At 43.2% G+C, this 12,724-nt stretch overlaps 28 non-coding genes across 28 annotated transcripts; all 28 read right to left on the reverse strand.

The window, feature by feature from the left end:
- Positions 1 to 300: 300 nt before the first annotated feature.
- Positions 301 to 372, reverse strand: trnam-cau (transfer RNA methionine (anticodon CAU)). The gene has a single exon. It is a non-coding gene; the product is annotated as a tRNA-Met (tRNA).
- A 714-nt stretch (positions 373 to 1,086) lies between these two features.
- Positions 1,087 to 1,158, reverse strand: trnam-cau (transfer RNA methionine (anticodon CAU)). The gene has a single exon. It is a non-coding gene; the product is annotated as a tRNA-Met (tRNA).
- A 288-nt stretch (positions 1,159 to 1,446) lies between these two features.
- On the reverse strand, positions 1,447 to 1,528 carry trnal-uag (transfer RNA leucine (anticodon UAG)). Its single transcript has one exon. It is a non-coding gene; the product is annotated as a tRNA-Leu (tRNA).
- A 309-nt stretch (positions 1,529 to 1,837) lies between these two features.
- Positions 1,838 to 1,909, reverse strand: trnam-cau (transfer RNA methionine (anticodon CAU)). The gene has a single exon. It is a non-coding gene; the product is annotated as a tRNA-Met (tRNA).
- A 310-nt stretch (positions 1,910 to 2,219) lies between these two features.
- On the reverse strand, positions 2,220 to 2,301 carry trnal-aag (transfer RNA leucine (anticodon AAG)). The gene has a single exon. It is a non-coding gene; the product is annotated as a tRNA-Leu (tRNA).
- Positions 2,302 to 2,623: 322 nt separating this feature from the next.
- Positions 2,624 to 2,695, reverse strand: trnam-cau (transfer RNA methionine (anticodon CAU)). Its single transcript has one exon. It is a non-coding gene; the product is annotated as a tRNA-Met (tRNA).
- A 288-nt stretch (positions 2,696 to 2,983) lies between these two features.
- trnal-uag (transfer RNA leucine (anticodon UAG)) lies at positions 2,984 to 3,065 on the reverse strand. The gene has a single exon. It is a non-coding gene; the product is annotated as a tRNA-Leu (tRNA).
- Positions 3,066 to 3,374: 309 nt separating this feature from the next.
- trnam-cau (transfer RNA methionine (anticodon CAU)) lies at positions 3,375 to 3,446 on the reverse strand. Its single transcript has one exon. It is a non-coding gene; the product is annotated as a tRNA-Met (tRNA).
- A 310-nt stretch (positions 3,447 to 3,756) lies between these two features.
- Positions 3,757 to 3,838, reverse strand: trnal-aag (transfer RNA leucine (anticodon AAG)). The gene has a single exon. It is a non-coding gene; the product is annotated as a tRNA-Leu (tRNA).
- Positions 3,839 to 4,160: 322 nt separating this feature from the next.
- Positions 4,161 to 4,232, reverse strand: trnam-cau (transfer RNA methionine (anticodon CAU)). Its single transcript has one exon. It is a non-coding gene; the product is annotated as a tRNA-Met (tRNA).
- Positions 4,233 to 4,520: 288 nt separating this feature from the next.
- trnal-uag (transfer RNA leucine (anticodon UAG)) lies at positions 4,521 to 4,602 on the reverse strand. Its single transcript has one exon. It is a non-coding gene; the product is annotated as a tRNA-Leu (tRNA).
- A 309-nt stretch (positions 4,603 to 4,911) lies between these two features.
- On the reverse strand, positions 4,912 to 4,983 carry trnam-cau (transfer RNA methionine (anticodon CAU)). Its single transcript has one exon. It is a non-coding gene; the product is annotated as a tRNA-Met (tRNA).
- A 714-nt stretch (positions 4,984 to 5,697) lies between these two features.
- Positions 5,698 to 5,769, reverse strand: trnam-cau (transfer RNA methionine (anticodon CAU)). The gene has a single exon. It is a non-coding gene; the product is annotated as a tRNA-Met (tRNA).
- A 284-nt stretch (positions 5,770 to 6,053) lies between these two features.
- On the reverse strand, positions 6,054 to 6,135 carry trnal-aag (transfer RNA leucine (anticodon AAG)). Its single transcript has one exon. It is a non-coding gene; the product is annotated as a tRNA-Leu (tRNA).
- A 322-nt stretch (positions 6,136 to 6,457) lies between these two features.
- trnam-cau (transfer RNA methionine (anticodon CAU)) lies at positions 6,458 to 6,529 on the reverse strand. Its single transcript has one exon. It is a non-coding gene; the product is annotated as a tRNA-Met (tRNA).
- Positions 6,530 to 6,817: 288 nt separating this feature from the next.
- trnal-uag (transfer RNA leucine (anticodon UAG)) lies at positions 6,818 to 6,899 on the reverse strand. The gene has a single exon. It is a non-coding gene; the product is annotated as a tRNA-Leu (tRNA).
- A 309-nt stretch (positions 6,900 to 7,208) lies between these two features.
- On the reverse strand, positions 7,209 to 7,280 carry trnam-cau (transfer RNA methionine (anticodon CAU)). The gene has a single exon. It is a non-coding gene; the product is annotated as a tRNA-Met (tRNA).
- Positions 7,281 to 7,590: 310 nt separating this feature from the next.
- On the reverse strand, positions 7,591 to 7,672 carry trnal-aag (transfer RNA leucine (anticodon AAG)). The gene has a single exon. It is a non-coding gene; the product is annotated as a tRNA-Leu (tRNA).
- Positions 7,673 to 8,376: 704 nt separating this feature from the next.
- Positions 8,377 to 8,458, reverse strand: trnal-aag (transfer RNA leucine (anticodon AAG)). The gene has a single exon. It is a non-coding gene; the product is annotated as a tRNA-Leu (tRNA).
- A 322-nt stretch (positions 8,459 to 8,780) lies between these two features.
- Positions 8,781 to 8,852, reverse strand: trnam-cau (transfer RNA methionine (anticodon CAU)). Its single transcript has one exon. It is a non-coding gene; the product is annotated as a tRNA-Met (tRNA).
- A 714-nt stretch (positions 8,853 to 9,566) lies between these two features.
- Positions 9,567 to 9,638, reverse strand: trnam-cau (transfer RNA methionine (anticodon CAU)). The gene has a single exon. It is a non-coding gene; the product is annotated as a tRNA-Met (tRNA).
- A 288-nt stretch (positions 9,639 to 9,926) lies between these two features.
- Positions 9,927 to 10,008, reverse strand: trnal-uag (transfer RNA leucine (anticodon UAG)). The gene has a single exon. It is a non-coding gene; the product is annotated as a tRNA-Leu (tRNA).
- Positions 10,009 to 10,317: 309 nt separating this feature from the next.
- trnam-cau (transfer RNA methionine (anticodon CAU)) lies at positions 10,318 to 10,389 on the reverse strand. Its single transcript has one exon. It is a non-coding gene; the product is annotated as a tRNA-Met (tRNA).
- A 714-nt stretch (positions 10,390 to 11,103) lies between these two features.
- Positions 11,104 to 11,175, reverse strand: trnam-cau (transfer RNA methionine (anticodon CAU)). Its single transcript has one exon. It is a non-coding gene; the product is annotated as a tRNA-Met (tRNA).
- A 284-nt stretch (positions 11,176 to 11,459) lies between these two features.
- Positions 11,460 to 11,541, reverse strand: trnal-aag (transfer RNA leucine (anticodon AAG)). The gene has a single exon. It is a non-coding gene; the product is annotated as a tRNA-Leu (tRNA).
- A 322-nt stretch (positions 11,542 to 11,863) lies between these two features.
- trnam-cau (transfer RNA methionine (anticodon CAU)) lies at positions 11,864 to 11,935 on the reverse strand. Its single transcript has one exon. It is a non-coding gene; the product is annotated as a tRNA-Met (tRNA).
- A 288-nt stretch (positions 11,936 to 12,223) lies between these two features.
- trnal-uag (transfer RNA leucine (anticodon UAG)) lies at positions 12,224 to 12,305 on the reverse strand. Its single transcript has one exon. It is a non-coding gene; the product is annotated as a tRNA-Leu (tRNA).
- A 309-nt stretch (positions 12,306 to 12,614) lies between these two features.
- On the reverse strand, positions 12,615 to 12,686 carry trnam-cau (transfer RNA methionine (anticodon CAU)). Its single transcript has one exon. It is a non-coding gene; the product is annotated as a tRNA-Met (tRNA).
- Positions 12,687 to 12,724: the final 38 nt, after the last annotated feature.

A 12,724-nucleotide genomic window follows, 5' to 3' on the forward strand; every position in this document is an offset into this window, starting at 1 on the left:
AACAAACCGGAGGGGGTTAGATGTAAATGACACTTTGGCGACAATTGGACAATCTTAACGAAGACACACATGGAAGATTATTAGAAACTTCAAACACATATCCTGTGGGAGTATAGAGCTTTACTCGAGATCAAAGACCACAAAAATGTCAGCCAAGTTCAGGGCTTCAGCTCTTGGGTCAATTCTGTCACATTTTCAACTTCAAAAGCAAGTCACTTTCAGCAGGAGATGAGTTAATGTTTAGAAGGCAAGGACAAGGGGAACATAACAGATAACATGGGAGTTGATAAAGGATTCCTTTAGCAGAGGATGGTTTCGATCCATCGACCTCTGGGTTATGGGCCCAGCACGCTTCCGCTGCGCCACTCTGCTCTTGTTTATTGAAATAATTTCATACGGACATAGTCTTTGGTTTTAATAGGTTTTATCAGCAGTTGAATCGACTGGACAAGGAGGAAGTTATTGGTAAATGTGGAGTTATGTGCCCCAATCTGAAGGTGCACATCTTAACTCTTACCTTGTTTGAAAACCAGACAGGAGAAAAAGAAAATTACCTCCTGTACACCTCATGTGATATCCCATATGCTACAAAGCTCAGGTGGCTGTTGCAGTTTTGAACAACAAGAGATCCTCTTATAGTAGATAAGCTGCACGTAGCCAATACATTCAACTGACAGTCTATTGGCAGTGGTGGGATTTGAACCAACGCCTCCTGACAGACTGGAGCCTTAATCCAGCGCCTTTGACCACTCGGCCACACTACCGTTGGGAACTAGATTTTACCAAAACAAACCGGAGGGGGTTAGATGTAAATGACACTTTGGCGACAATTGGACAATCTTAACGAAGACACACATGGAAGAACATTAGAAACTTCAAACACATATCCTGTGGGAGTATAGAGCTTTACTCGAGATCAAAGACCACAAAAATATCAGCCAAGTTCAGGGCTTCAGCTCTTGGGTCAATTCTGTCACATTTTCAACTTCAAAAGCAAGTCACTTTCAGCAGGAGATGAGTTAATGTTTAGAAGGCAAGGACAAGGGGAACATAACAGATAACATGGGAGTTGATAAAGGATTCCTTTAGCAGAGGATGGTTTCGATCCATCGACCTCTGGGTTATGGGCCCAGCACGCTTCCGCTGCGCCACTCTGCTGTTTTACAATGAAACAGTTTCATATGAACACAGTCCATTGTTTCAATGGGTTGGCTTAGCAGTTAAATCAAGTGGACTCAGCGAAAAATACAGGCAAATGTGACTCAATGGGAAGGCGCCCTGTGTTACCTTGTTTGAAAACCAGACTGAAGGAATAGAAAATCACCTCCTGTATGGACATTGCACATGCTACGAAGCTCAGCTGGCTCTTGCAGTTTTCAACAACAACAGATCTTACAGTAGAAAGTACTACAAGTAGCCAACACATACAAGCAAATAGCAGTTGATTGGCAGTGGTGGGATTTGAACCCACGCCTCCTGAGAGACTGGAGCCTAAATCCAGCGCCTTAGACCACTCGGCCACACTACCATTAAATCTGATTTTACCCAAACAATTCTGAGTCGTCTGAATGAAAAGTCCACTTTGACGACAATTGGACAATCAAATCGAAGAAACACATGGAAGAACATTCGAAACTTCAAACACATACCCTCTGGGAGTATAGAGCTTGACTCAAGATCAAAAGACCACTAAACTATCAGCCAAGTTCAGGGCTTTAGCTCTTGGGTCAATTCTGTCATATTATCAACTTCAAAAGCCAAAGCAAGTCACTTTCAGCAGTAGGTGAGTTCATGTTCAGAAGGAAAGGGAGACATAGCAGTGTAAAAAGGATTACTTTAGCAGAGGATGGTTTCGATCCATCGACCTCTGGGTTATGGGCCCAGCACGCTTCCGCTGCGCCACTCTGCTCTTGTTTATTGAAATAATTTCATACGAACATAGTCTTTGGTTTTAATAGGTTTAATCAGCAGTTGAATCGACTGGACAAGGAGGAAGTTATTGGTAAATGTGAAGTTATGTGCCCCAATCTGAAGGTGCACATCTTAACTCTTACCTTGTTTGAAAACCAGACAGGAGAAAAAGAAAATTACCTCCTGTACACCTCATGTGATATCCCATATGCTACAAAGCTCAGGTGGCTGTTGCAGTTTTGAACAACAAGAGATCCTCTTATAGTAGATAAGCTGCACGTAGCCAATACATTCAACTGACAGTCTATTGGCAGTGGTGGGATTTGAACCCACGCCTCCTGAGAGACTGGAGCCTTAATCCAGCGCCTTTGACCACTCGGCCACACTACCGTTGGGAACTAGATTTTACCCAAACAAACCGGAGGGGGTTAGATGTAAATGACACTTTGGCGACAATTGGACAATCTTAACGAAGACACAGATGGAAGAACATTAGAAACTTCAAACACATATCCTGTGGGAGTATAGAGCTTTACTCGAGATCAAAGCCCACAAAAATATCAGCCAAGTTCAGGGCTTCAGCTCTTGGGTCAATTCTGTCACATTTTCAACTTCAAAAGCAAGTCACTTTCAGCAGGAGATGAGTTAATGTTTAGAAGGCAAGGACAAGAGGAACATAACAGATAACATGGGAGTTGATAAAGGATTCCTTTAGCAGAGGATGGTTTCGATCCATCGACCTCTGGGTTATGGGCCCAGCACGCTTCCGCTGCGCCACTCTGCTGTTTTACAATGAAACAGTTTCATATGAACACAGTCCATTGTTTCAATGGGTTGGCTTAGCAGTTAAATCAAGTGGACTCAGCGAAAAATACAGGCAAATGTGACTCAATGGGAAGGCGCCCTGTGTTACCTTGTTTGAAAACCAGACTGAAGGAATAGAAAATCACCTCCTGTATGGACATTGCACATGCTACGAAGCTCAGCTGGCTCTTGCAGTTTTCAACAACAACAGATCTTACAGTAGAAAGTACTACAAGTAGCCAACACATACAAGCAAATAGCAGTTGATTGGCAGTGGTGGGATTTGAACCCACGCCTCCTGAGAGACTGGAGCCTAAATCCAGCGCCTTAGACCACTCGGCCACACTACCATTAAATCTGATTTTACCCAAACAATTCTGAGTCGTCTGAATGAAAAGTCCACTTTGACGACAATTGGACAATCAAATCGAAGAAACACATGGAAGAACATTCGAAACTTCAAACACATACCCTCTGGGAGTATAGAGCTTGACTCAAGATCAAAAGACCACTAAACTATCAGCCAAGTTCAGGGCTTTAGCTCTTGGGTCAATTCTGTCATATTATCAACTTCAAAAGCCAAAGCAAGTCACTTTCAGCAGTAGGTGAGTTCATGTTCAGAAGGAAAGGGAGACATAGCAGTGTAAAAAGGATTACTTTAGCAGAGGATGGTTTCGATCCATCGACCTCTGGGTTATGGGCCCAGCACGCTTCCGCTGCGCCACTCTGCTCTTGTTTATTGAAATAATTTCATATGAACATAGTCTTTGGTTTTAATAGGTTTAATCAGCAGTTGAATCGACTGGACAAGGAGGAAGTTATTGGTAAATGTGAAGTTATGTGCCCCAATCTGAAGGTGCACATCTTAACTCTTACCTTGTTTGAAAACCAGACAGGAGAAAAAGAAAATTACCTCCTGTACACCTCATGTGATATCCCATATGCTACAAAGCTCAGGTGGCTGTTGCAGTTTTGAACAACAAGAGATCCTCTTATAGTAGATAAGCTGCACGTAGCCAATACATTCAACTGACAGTCTATTGGCAGTGGTGGGATTTGAACCCACGCCTCCTGAGAGACTGGAGCCTTAATCCAGCGCCTTTGACCACTCGGCCACACTACCGTTGGGAACTAGATTTTACCCAAACAAACCGGAGGGGGTTAGATGTAAATGACACTTTGGCGACAATTGGACAATCTTAACGAAGACACACATGGAAGATTATTAGAAACTTCAAACACATATCCTGTGGGAGTATAGAGCTTTACTCGAGATCAAAGACCACAAAAATGTCAGCCAAGTTCAGGGCTTCAGCTCTTGGGTCAATTCTGTCACATTTTCAACTTCAAAAGCAAGTCACTTTCAGCAGGAGATGAGTTAATGTTTAGAAGGCAAGGACAAGGGGAACATAACAGATAACATGGGAGTTGATAAAGGATTCCTTTAGCAGAGGATGGTTTCGATCCATCGACCTCTGGGTTATGGGCCCAGCACGCTTCCGCTGCGCCACTCTGCTGTTTTACAATGAAACAGTTTCATATGAACACAGTCCATTGTTTCAATGGGTTGGCTTAGCAGTTAAATCAAGTGGACTCAGCGAAAAATACAGGCAAATGTGACTCAATGGGAAGGCGCCCTGTGTTACCTTGTTTGAAAACCAGACTGAAGGAATAGAAAATCACCTCCTGTATGGACATTGCACATGCTACGAAGCTCAGCTGGCTCTTGCAGTTTTCAACAACAACAGATCTTACAGTAGAAAGTACTACAAGTAGCCAACACATACAAGCAAATAGCAGTTGATTGGCAGTGGTGGGATTTGAACCCACGCCTCCTGAGAGACTGGAGCCTAAATCCAGCGCCTTAGACCACTCGGCCACACTACCATTAAATCTGATTTTACCCAAACAATTCTGAGTCGTCTGAATGAAAAGTCCACTTTGACGACAATTGGACAATCAAATCGAAGAAACACATGGAAGAACATTCGAAACTTCAAACACATACCCTCTGGGAGTATAGAGCTTGACTCAAGATCAAAAGACCACTAAACTATCAGCCAAGTTCAGGGCTTTAGCTCTTGGGTCAATTCTGTCATATTATCAACTTCAAAAGCCAAAGCAAGTCACTTTCAGCAGTAGGTGAGTTCATGTTCAGAAGGAAAGGGAGACATAGCAGTGTAAAAAGGATTACTTTAGCAGAGGATGGTTTCGATCCATCGACCTCTGGGTTATGGGCCCAGCACGCTTCCGCTGCGCCACTCTGCTCTTGTTTATTGAAATAATTTCATATGAACATAGTCTTTGGTTTTAATAGGTTTTATCAGCAGTTGAATCGACTGGACAAGGAGGAAGTTATTGGTAAATGTGAAGTTATGTGCCCCAATCTGAAGGTGCACATCTTAACTCTTACCTTGTTTGAAAACCAGACAGGAGAAAAAGAAAATTACCTCCTGTACACCTCATGTGATATCCCATATGCTACAAAGCTCAGGTGGCTGTTGCAGTTTTGAACAACAAGAGATCCTCTTATAGTAGATAAGCTGCACGTAGCCAATACATTCAACTGACAGTCTATTGGCAGTGGTGGGATTTGAACCCACGCCTCCTGACAGACTGGAGCCTTAATCCAGCGCCTTTGACCACTCGGCCACACTACCGTTGGGAAACAGATTTTACCCAAACAAACCGGAGGGGGTTAGATGTAAATGACACTTTGGCGACAATTGGACAATCTTAACGAAGACACAGATGGAAGAACATTAGAAACTTCAAACACATATCCTGTGGGAGTATAGAGCTTTACTCGAGATCAAAGCCCACAAAAATATCAGCCAAGTTCAGGGCTTCAGCTCTTGGGTCAATTCTGTCACATTTTCAACTTCAAAAGCAAGTCACTTTCAGCAGGAGATGAGTTAATGTTTAGAAGGCAAGGACAAGGGGAACATAACAGATAACATGGGAGTTGATAAAGGATTCCTTTAGCAGAGGATGGTTTCGATCCATCGACCTCTGGGTTATGGGCCCAGCACGCTTCCGCTGCGCCACTCTGCTCTTGTTTATTGAAATAATTTCATACGGACATAGTCTTTGGTTTTAATAGGTTTTATCAGCAGTTGAATCGACTGGACAAGGAGGAAGTTATTGGTAAATGTGAAGTTATGTGCCCCAATCTGAAGGTGCACATCTTAACTCTTACCTCGTTTGAAAACCAGACAGGAGAAAAAGAAAATTACCTCCTGTACACCCCATATGCTACAAAGCTCAGCCGGCTGTTGCAGTTTTCTACAACTAGTAGATAAGCTGCACGTAGCCAATACATTCAACTGACAGTCTATTGGCAGTGGTGGGATTTGAACCCACGCCTCCTGAGAGACTGGAGCCTTAATCCAGCGCCTTTGACCACTCGGCCACACTACCGTTGGGAACTAGATTTTACCCAAACAAACCGGAGGGGGTTAGATGTAAATGACACTTTGGCGACAATTGGACAATCTTAACGAAGACACAGATGGAAGAACATTAGAAACTTCAAACACATATCCTGTGGGAGTATAGAGCTTTACTCGAGATCAAAGCCCACAAAAATATCAGCCAAGTTCAGGGCTTCAGCTCTTGGGTCAATTCTGTCACATTTTCAACTTCAAAAGCAAGTCACTTTCAGCAGGAGATGAGTTAATGTTTAGAAGGCAAGGACAAGAGGAACATAACAGATAACATGGGAGTTGATAAAGGATTCCTTTAGCAGAGGATGGTTTCGATCCATCGACCTCTGGGTTATGGGCCCAGCACGCTTCCGCTGCGCCACTCTGCTGTTTTACAATGAAACAGTTTCATATGAACACAGTCCATTGTTTCAATGGGTTGGCTTAGCAGTTAAATCAAGTGGACTCAGCGAAAAATACAGGCAAATGTGACTCAATGGGAAGGCGCCCTGTGTTACCTTGTTTGAAAACCAGACTGAAGGAATAGAAAATCACCTCCTGTATGGACATTGCACATGCTACGAAGCTCAGCTGGCTCTTGCAGTTTTCAACAACAACAGATCTTACAGTAGAAAGTACTACAAGTAGCCAACACATACAAGCAAATAGCAGTTGATTGGCAGTGGTGGGATTTGAACCCACGCCTCCTGAGAGACTGGAGCCTAAATCCAGCGCCTTAGACCACTCGGCCACACTACCATTAAATCTGATTTTACCCAAACAATTCTGAGTCGTCTGAATGAAAAGTCCACTTTGACGACAATTGGACAATCAAATCGAAGAAACACATGGAAGAACATTCGAAACTTCAAACACATACCCTCTGGGAGTATAGAGCTTGACTCAAGATCAAAAGACCACTAAACTATCAGCCAAGTTCATGGCTTTAGCTCTTGGGTCAATTCTGTCATATTATCAACTTCAAAAGCCAAAGCAAGTCACTTTCAGCAGTAGGTGAGTTCATGTTCAGAAGGAAAGGGAGACATAGCAGTGTAAAAAGGATTACTTTAGCAGAGGATGGTTTCGATCCATCGACCTCTGGGTTATGGGCCCAGCACGCTTCCGCTGCGCCACTCTGCTCTTGTTTATTGAAATAATTTCATACGAACATAGTCTTTGGTTTTAATAGGTTTTATCAGCAGTTGAATCGACTGGACAAGGAGGAAGTTATTGGTAAATGTGAAGTTATGTGCCCCAATCTGAAGGTGCACATCTTAACTCTTACCTTGTTTGAAAACCAGACAGGAGAAAAAGAAAATTACCTCCTGTACACCTCATGTGATATCCCATATGCTACAAAGCTCAGGTGGCTGTTGCAGTTTTGAACAACAAGAGATCCTCTTATAGTAGATTAGCTGCACGTAGCCAATACATTCAACTGACAGTCTATTGGCAGTGGTGGGATTTGAACCCACGCCTCCTGAGAGACTGGAGCCTTAATCCAGCGCCTTTGACCACTCGGCCACACTACCGTTGGGAACTAGATTTTACCCAAACAAACCGGAGGGGGTTAGATGTAAATGACACTTTGGCGACAATTGGACAATCTTAACGAAGACACACATGGAAGATTATTAGAAACTTCAAACACATATCCTGTGGGAGTATAGAGCTTTACTCGAGATCAAAGACCACAAAAATGTCAGCCAAGTTCAGGGCTTCAGCTCTTGGGTCAATTCTGTCACATTTTCAACTTCAAAAGCAAGTCACTTTCAGCAGGAGATGAGTTAATGTTTAAAAGGCAAGGACAAGGGGAACATAACAGATAACATGGGAGTTGATAAAGGATTCCTTTAGCAGAGGATGGTTTCGATCCAGCGACCTCTGGGTTATGGGCCCAGCACGCTTCCGCTGCGCCACTCTGCTCTTGTTTATTGAAATAATTTCATACGGACATAGTCTTTGGTTTTAATAGGTTTTATCAGCAGTTGAATCGACTGGACAAGGAGCAAGTTATTGGTAAATGTGGAGTTATGTGCCCCAATCTGAAGGTGCACATCTTAACTCTTACCTTGTTTGAAAACCAGACAGGAGAAAAAGAAAATTACCTCCTGTACACCTCATGTGATATCCCATATGCTACAAAGCTCAGGTGGCTGTTGCAGTTTTGAACAACAAGCGATCCTCTTATAGTAGATAAGCTGCACGTAGCCAATACATTCAACTGACAGTCTATTGGCAGTGGTGGGATTTGAACCCACGCCTCCTTAGAGACTGGAGCCTTAATCCAGCGCCTTTGACCACTCGGCCACACTACCGTTGGGAACTAGATTTTACCCAAACAAACCGGAGGGGGTTAGATGTAAATGACACTTTGGCGACAATTGGACAATCTTAACGAAGACACACATGGAAGATTATTAGAAACTTCAAACACATATCCTGTGGGAGTATAGAGCTTTACTCGAGATCAAAGACCACAAAAATGTCAGCCAAGTTCAGGGCTTCAGCTCTTGGGTCAATTCTGTCACATTTTCAACTTCAAAAGCAAGTCACTTTCAGCAGGAGATGAGTTAATGTTTAGAAGGCAAGGACAAGGGGAACATAACAGATAACATGGGAGTTGATAAAGGATTCCTTTAGCAGAGGATGGTTTCGATCCATCGACCTCTGGGTTATGGGCCCAGCACGCTTCCGCTGCGCCACTCTGCTCTTGTTTATTGAAATAATTTCATACGGACATAGTCTTTGGTTTTAATAGGTTTTATCAGCAGTTGAATCGACTGGACAAGGAGGAAGTTATTGGTAAATGTGGAGTTATGTGCCCCAATCTGAAGGTGCACATCTTAACTCTTACCTTGTTTGAAAACCAGACAGGAGAAAAAGAAAATTACCTCCTGTACACCTCATGTGATATCCCATATGCTACAAAGCTCAGGTGGCTGTTGCAGTTTTGAACAACAAGAGATCCTCTTATAGTAGATAAGCTGCACGTAGCCAATACATTCAACTGACAGTCTATTGGCAGTGGTGGGATTTGAACCCACGCCTCCTGACAGACTGGAGCCTTAATCCAGCGCCTTTGACCACTCGGCCACACTACCGTTGGGAACTAGATTTTACCAAAACAAACCGGAGGGGGTTAGATGTAAATGACACTTTGGCGACAATTGGACAATCTTAACGAAGACACACATGGAAGAACATTAGAAACTTCAAACACATATCCTGTGGGAGTAGAGAGCTTTACTCGAGATCAAAGACCACAAAAATATCAGCCAAGTTCAGGGCTTCAGCTCTTGGGTCAATTCTGTCACATTTTCAACTTCAAAAGCAAGTCACTTTCAGCAGGAGATGAGTTAATGTTTAGAAGGCAAGGACAAGGGGAACATAACAGATAACATGGGAGTTGATAAAGGATTCCTTTAGCAGAGGATGGTTTCGATCCATCGACCTCTGGGTTATGGGCCCAGCACGCTTCCGCTGCGCCACTCTGCTGTTTTACAATGAAACAGTTTCATATGAACACAGTCCATTGTTTCAATGGGTTGGCTTAGCAGTTAAATCAAGTGGACTCAGCGAAAAATACAGGCAAATGTGACTCAATGGGAAGGCGCCCTGTGTTACCTTGTTTGAAAACCAGACTGAAGGAATAGAAAATCACCTCCTGTATGGACATTGCACATGCTACGAAGCTCAGCTGGCTCTTGCAGTTTTCAACAACAACAGATCTTACAGTAGAAAGTACTACAAGTAGCCAACACATACAAGCAAATAGCAGTTGATTGGCAGTGGTGGGATTTGAACCCACGCCTCCTGAGAGACTGGAGCCTAAATCCAGCGCCTTAGACCACTCGGCCACACTACCATTAAATCTGATTTTACCCAAACAATTCTGAGTCGTCTGAATGAAAAGTCCACTTTGACGACAATTGGACAATCAAATCGAAGAAACACATGGAAGAACATTCGAAACTTCAAACACATACCCTCTGGGAGTATAGAGCTTGACTCAAGATCAAAAGACCACTAAACTATCAGCCAAGTTCAGGGCTTTAGCTCTTGGGTCAATTCTGTCATATTATCAACTTCAAAAGCCAAAGCAAGTCACTTTCAGCAGTAGGTGAGTTCATGTTCAGAAGGAAAGGGAGACATAGCAGTGTAAAAAGGATTACTTTAGCAGAGGATGGTTTCGATCCATCGACCTCTGGGTTATGGGCCCAGCACGCTTCCGCTGCGCCACTCTGCTCTTGTTTATTGAAATAATTTCATATGAACATAGTCTTTGGTTTTAATAGGTTTTATCAGCAGTTGAATCGACTGGACAAGGAGGAAGTTATTGGTAAATGTGAAGTTATGTGCCCCAATCTGAAGGTGCACATCTTAACTCTTACCTTGTTTGAAAACCAGACAGGAGAAAAAGAAAATTACCTCCTGTACACCTCATGTGATATCCCATATGCTACAAAGCTCAGGTGGCTGTTGCAGTTTTGAACAACAAGAGATCCTCTTATAGTAGATAAGCTGCACGTAGCCAATACATTCAACTGACAGTCTATTGGCAGTGGTGGGATTTGAACCCACGCCTCCTGACAGACTGGAGCCTTAATCCAGCGCCTTTGACCACTCGGCCACACTACCGTTGGGAAACAGATTTTACCCAAACAAACCGGAGGGGGTTAGATGTAAATGACACTTTGGCGACAATTGGACAATCTTAACGAAGACACAGATGGAAGAACATTAGAAACTTCAAACACATATCCTGTGGGAGTATAGAGCTTTACTCGAGATCAAAGCCCACAAAAATATCAGCCAAGTTCAGGGCTTCAGCTCTTGGGTCAATTCTGTCACATTTTCAACTTCAAAAGCAAGTCACTTTCAGCAGGAGATGAGTTAATGTTTAGAAGGCAAGGACAAGGGGAACATAACAGATAACATGGGAGTTGATAAAGGATTCCTTTAGCAGAGGATGGTTTCGATCCATCGACCTCTGGGTTATGGGCCCAGCACGCTTCCGCTGCGCCACTCTGCTCTTGTTTATTGAAATAATTTCATACGGACATAGTCTTTGGTTTTAATAGGTTTTATCAGCAGTTGAATCGACTGGACAAGGAGGAAGTTATTGGTAAATGTGAAGTTATGTGCCCCAATCTGAAGGTGCACATCTTAACTCTTACCTCGTTTGAAAACCAGACAGGAGAAAAAGAAAATTACCTCCTGTACACCCCATATGCTACAAAGCTCAGCCGGCTGTTGCAGTTTTCTACAACTAGTAGATAAGCTGCACGTAGCCAATACATTCAACTGACAGTCTATTGGCAGTGGTGGGATTTGAACCCACGCCTCCTGAGAGACTGGAGCCTTAATCCAGCGCCTTTGACCACTCGGCCACACTACCGTTGGGAACTAGATTTTACCCAAACAAACCGGAGGGGGTTAGATGTAAATGACACTTTGGCGACAATTGGACAATCTTAACGAAGACACAGATGGAAGAACATTAGAAACTTCAAACACATATCCTGTGGGAGTATAGAGCTTTACTCGAGATCAAAGCCCACAAAAATATCAGCCAAGTTCAGGGCTTCAGCTCTTGGGTCAATTCTGTCACATTTTCAACTTCAAAAGCAAGTCACTTTCAGCAGGAGATGAGTTAATGTTTAGAAGGCAAGGACAAGAGGAACATAACAGATAACATGGGAGTTGATAAAGGATTCCTTTAGCAGAGGATGGTTTCGATCCATCGACCTCTGGGTTATGGGCCCAGCACGCTTCCGCTGCGCCACTCTGCTGTTTTACAATGAAACAGTTTCATATGAACACAGTCCATTGTTTCAATGGGTTGGCTTAGCAGTTAAATCAAGTGGACTCAGCGAAAAATACAGGCAAATGTGACTCAATGGGAAGGCGCCCTGTGTTACCTTGTTTGAAAACCAGACTGAAGGAATAGAAAATCACCTCCTGTATGGACATTGCACATGCTACGAAGCTCAGCTGGCTCTTGCAGTTTTCAACAACAACAGATCTTACAGTAGAAAGTACTACAAGTAGCCAACACATACAAGCAAATAGCAGTTGATTGGCAGTGGTGGGATTTGAACCCACGCCTCCTGAGAGACTGGAGCCTAAATCCAGCGCCTTAGACCACTCGGCCACACTACCATTAAATCTGATTTTACCCAAACAATTCTGAGTCGTCTGAATGAAAAGTCCACTTTGACGACAATTGGACAATCAAATCGAAGAAACACATGGAAGAACATTCGAAACTTCAAACACATACCCTCTGGGAGTATAGAGCTTGACTCAAGATCAAAAGACCACTAAACTATCAGCCAAGTTCATGGCTTTAGCTCTTGGGTCAATTCTGTCATATTATCAACTTCAAAAGCCAAAGCAAGTCACTTTCAGCAGTAGGTGAGTTCATGTTCAGAAGGAAAGGGAGACATAGCAGTGTAAAAAGGATTACTTTAGCAGAGGATGGTTTCGATCCATCGACCTCTGGGTTATGGGCCCAGCACGCTTCCGCTGCGCCACTCTGCTCTTGTTTATTGAAATAATTTCATATGAACATAGTCTTT

Source organism: Pleuronectes platessa, chromosome 8, assembly GCF_947347685.1.
Source record: "Pleuronectes platessa chromosome 8, fPlePla1.1, whole genome shotgun sequence".
In the NCBI taxonomy this organism is placed as follows: domain Eukaryota; kingdom Metazoa; phylum Chordata; class Actinopteri; order Pleuronectiformes; family Pleuronectidae; genus Pleuronectes; species Pleuronectes platessa.